The 4,713-nt window shown below is 36.2% G+C and overlaps 1 pseudogene; it reads left to right on the forward strand.

Annotated features, from left to right (window-relative positions):
- Window positions 1-3,790: 3,790 nt before the first annotated feature.
- LOC113925235 lies at window positions 3,791-4,194 on the forward strand (annotated as a pseudogene).
- The last annotated feature ends 519 nt before the right edge of the window (window positions 4,195-4,713 follow it).

Consider the following 4,713-nt stretch of genomic DNA (forward strand, 5'->3'; position numbering starts at 1 on the left):
AGGTTAAATAAGTTATATCTCTAAAATGCTACAGATCTATCCAATAGAGGAGGAAGACATCCTCTGTCAAAGGGTGATGAGGAAAAAGCCATTTGAAGCACAAAATAATACAAATGTGTTTTATTAATATTCTAATAATATGATAAAATATGGTATTTTTAAATATTAATTTATAGAATACTCTAATTTTAAAGAAACTTTACCCTCAGCATCTTCTGGTTAAAAATGCTTTGTTAATAACCAGAAGAATTAAATTTACCATAACGTTAATTAAAAATAGTCAAGAGAGTTTGTAGGCAGAGAGACACGGTTTAATAAACCATACATGGTCACCTTTAAAACATTTGAAAATCGTGTTTTAAGAGATAACTCCCTAAGAACATGGAACAAGATTGGTCATCATTTTGGAGATCCATTCATTCCTTTTAAAAGAATTATGAAAGCTCGGAAACCTACTGAGAAAATTTTGGGAATGTTTTAGTATGTAGAACCTAATTCCAGCAATTTTGAACCAGTGGTGAATTTCTGTTGTTTTTTTGTAGGGGCAGAGAAAAGAAACTCAATGACTTCAGGAATAAAATAGCCTGAACCTTTTTATCGCTCACATTAAATTCCTTTTAATGAGTCACCCAGGGCTGATATAATTCTTCTATTATTACAGATTGGGAAAGAAAATGTTGCAGCCTGAAAACTTCAGACAAAATCCTAAATCTGGTCAAGGTAAAGTGGCTTTAATAAATCCCAGTCCACTTACAGGTTTCAAATCTTTAAAATCCTGCATGAATTCCACATCTGACCTGGCCTCCCTTTTATTTACTTTGGAATAAGGAGTGGATAATATGCTAAACTCATTTCCAATTTCCTTCTCTGTTTTGTTTTTTGTTTTTTATTTTGCACTTGGTATATTCCCCAGAGGCCCTGGGGAAGGCTGCTGGCAGCCATTTACGTATATCCTCTCTCTGTAGTGTCTGTTCTTGGAAAGGTGTAATTTATTGTCTTTACTTCCTTCACAGAAATTTTTTTCAAACTCTTTTCTTCTTCCAGCTAGGTCGTTTTGAACTTCCCCTCTTTTTGTTCCACAAATCCGATCAAAGAGTAGTGAGTCCCGACAATAGTTCCACATTGTGGAAGCTGGCTCAGAATTAGCGAGATCTCTCTTGATGCCATAATGTTCATAATCCCCAAATTAACTATGCTTTTTTTTTTCCCAAAGGTGAACTAGAATTCATATGATCCTTTGTGACATTTATCTAGCAGACAAGAAATAGTCCAAGTTTTCTTGTAAGCTTAAGGTTAAATGTGCAGTTCAGTCAACATACCAAAAATTTTGAAATGCACGTCAGCCCAAGACTTGCCCCTGAGGAAACCAACCAATGCATTAACAACCAAAGAACAACAACAACAACAGGACACTAGGGAAAATTTGCATAGATAGATAGATAGATAGATAGATAGATAGATAGATAGATAGATAGATCAAGACGAAGACACAAAAATGTATGCATATAAACGCTTTCCTAACCCTGTTTGTGATGTCAAATGCTCCCCCACACAATATAAGAAACTTAGCGATTCATTTTTTCTTTCCATATCAGTTTTAGAGTCAATATTATGAAGAAAATCACCATCATCTATAATGATAGCAAGGTCAATGTATTTGCCATTCTACATAGTGCTTCAGCTTCCATGGCCATATTAAAAATAACATGGTCAATAATCTTCAACAAAGCAGGGAAGAATATCCAATGGAAAAAAGACTGTCTCTTCAACAAATGGTGTTGGGAAAATTGGACAGCCACATGCAGAAGAATGAAGCTGGACCAGATTTTTACACCATTCAGAAAAATAGACTCAAAATGGGTGAAAGACCTAAATGTGAGACAGGAATCCGTCGAAATCCTAGGGGAGAATATAGGAAGCAACCTCTGGGACTTCGGCTGCAGCAATTTCTTGCTAGACACATTTCCAAAGGCAAGGGAAACAAAGGCAAAAGTGAACTATTGGGACTTCATCAAGATAAAAAGCTTTTGCACAGCAAAGGAAAGAGTCAACAAAACCAAAAGACAACCAACAGAATGGGAGAAGATATTTGCAAATGACATATCAGATAAAGGGCTAGTATCCAAAATCTATAAAGAACTTATCAAACTCAGCACCCCAAAAATGAATAATCCAATCGAGAAATGGGCAGAAGACATGAACAGACATTTCTGCAATGAAGACATCCAAATGGCACACAGACACATGAAAAAATGCTCAACATCACTCGGCATTAGGGAAATACAATCAAAACCACAATGAGCTATCACCTCAAACTGGTCAGAATGGCTAAAATTAACAAGACAAGAAATGACAGATGTTGGCAAGGATGTGGAGAAAGGGGAACTCTCTTACACTGTTGGTGGGAATGCAAGCTGGTGAAGATACTCTGGAAAACAGTATGGAGGTTCCTCCAAAAGTTGAAAATAGAGCTACCTTATGACCCAGCAATTGCAGTAATGGGTATTTACCCCAAAGATACAAATTTAGTGTTCTGAATGGGCACGTGCAATCTCTATAGCAGCAATGTCCACAATAGCCAAACTATGAAAAGAACCAAGATGTTCATCAACAGATGAATGGATAAAGAAGATGTGGTATACACACACACACACACACACACACACACACACACACACACACACACAGCCATCAAAAAGGAAAGCTTGCCATTTGCTATGATGTGGATGGCACTAGAGGGTTTTATGCTAAGTGAAATAAGTCAATCAAAGAAAGACCATTATTATATGATCTCACTTATATGTGGAATTTAAGAAACAAAACAGAGGATCATAGGGAAAGAAAGGAAAAAATAAAATAAGATGAAATCAGAGAGGCAGACAAACCATAAGAAACTATTAATCATAGGAAACCAACTGAGTGTTGCTGGAAGGGAGGGAAGTGGGGGGTTGGAGTAACTAAGTGATAGACATTAAGGAAGGTACGTGACATAATGAGCACTGGGCATTAAACAAGACTCATGAATCACTCTTTACCTCAGAAACCAATAATATATTATATGTTAATTAATTGAGTTTAAATTTAAAAAAAATGAAAAAAATAACATGGTGTAATGTCTACTGGGAGTATAAATATCAATATAACAGTGAGAAACTCCAAGAACTTCCTGGAATTCAATAGAGATGGAGAATTTTTTTTCTCACTAAATGATGACTTGGGCATTAAGCTCTTTTCTAAATCAAACCAAATACCACTTCTATATTTGCACAGTCAAATTGAACTGATTTTCCAGGCTTCATGCCTATTCAGTAGAAGTATCCAGACTCCATCTCTCACTTTTACCACTAAAATCTTTACTTTCAGTAGGCTCCAAGCAAGATTCTCAGTTTTGTTAATGAAAAGATTATAGAATTATGGCAGCTCCAATATACCCTGGCATTGCTGTTGATCTTGAACTCCTATTCTTCTTTTAGTGTCTCCATTTTCAGTCTTGTAATAGACTGTGAACTAGAGTTGAGAAAAATGAAAAATTGCTTAAGCTGTTTTGACAAAACCATCTGAGAATCAGTTTTTGATGCCTCAACCATTGTAATCATGCCTTGGTTCAAGGAAGGGAGAATACTTTTAACAGATTCTATATGTGTACATTAATTTGTCCAAGTAGTAAACATAAACAGACTTCCACATCTCATCTACATCAAAAAATGTATGTGTTTTGATTAAAAAATAACTAATGGCTCTCTTCCTTGGCGCTGCCTGTGGAGGTGGCAGCCCTCTGTTAGTGGGCATCATGGCTGCACTCAGACATCTGGTGAAGCCCAAGATCATTAAAAAGAGAACCAAGAAATTCATCCAGCACCAGTCAAATATGTCAAAATTAAGCACAACTGGCAGAAACCCAGAGGTATTGACAATAGGGCACGCAGAAGATTCAAGGGCCAGATCTTGATGCCTAACATTGGTTACAAGAGCAACAAGAAAACAAAGCACATGTTGCCCAGTGGCTTTCAGAAGTTCTTAGTGCACAATGTCAAGGAGCTTGACGTGCTGCTGATGTGCAACAAATCTTACTGTACAGAGATTGCTCACAATGTCTCTTCCAAGAACCGCAAAGCTGTTGTGGAAAGAGCAGCCCACCTGGCAATCAGAGTCACCAATGCCAAGACCAGGCTGTGCAGTGAAGAAAATGAATAGACAACTTGTTGTGCATGTCATATTTGTGTTAATAAAACCATAAAACTAAAAAAAAATGACAAAAAATAACTAATGGACATATACTAATTTTAAGAGTAGCTATAATTAGGTAATATTTAACAAATATGAAATAGCATTTTCTAGGTTTGTTCCTACAGTATTTTTTAGCCATACCCGAACTGTCCAAACTTCAGAGTTTAGGACTGATTATATGTCATGGGGAAGTTGAAATCTATTCCCCTCTTACTTTCTAGAATCACAAACTTTCTTTCCCTTATTTTTATCCTGACATTCCAGAATATAATGGGAGTGTCAAGAGAAATTTAGGTTTTCTGACATAATTAAAAGATATTTATTTTCTCATAGACATACATACACTCACTTCTATCTCCCCTATACATACACACACACACACACACATACTACTGCAGTGAACCTTCTGGACACATGGAAGACATCTTCCTTGCCATTTGAAATTAGGTATGGCTATGAAACTTTCTTTGGTCAATGAAAAGTAAG

The sequence above is a fragment of the Zalophus californianus genome, chromosome 2, assembly GCF_009762305.2.
Source record: "Zalophus californianus isolate mZalCal1 chromosome 2, mZalCal1.pri.v2, whole genome shotgun sequence".
NCBI classification, from domain to species: domain Eukaryota; kingdom Metazoa; phylum Chordata; class Mammalia; order Carnivora; family Otariidae; genus Zalophus; species Zalophus californianus.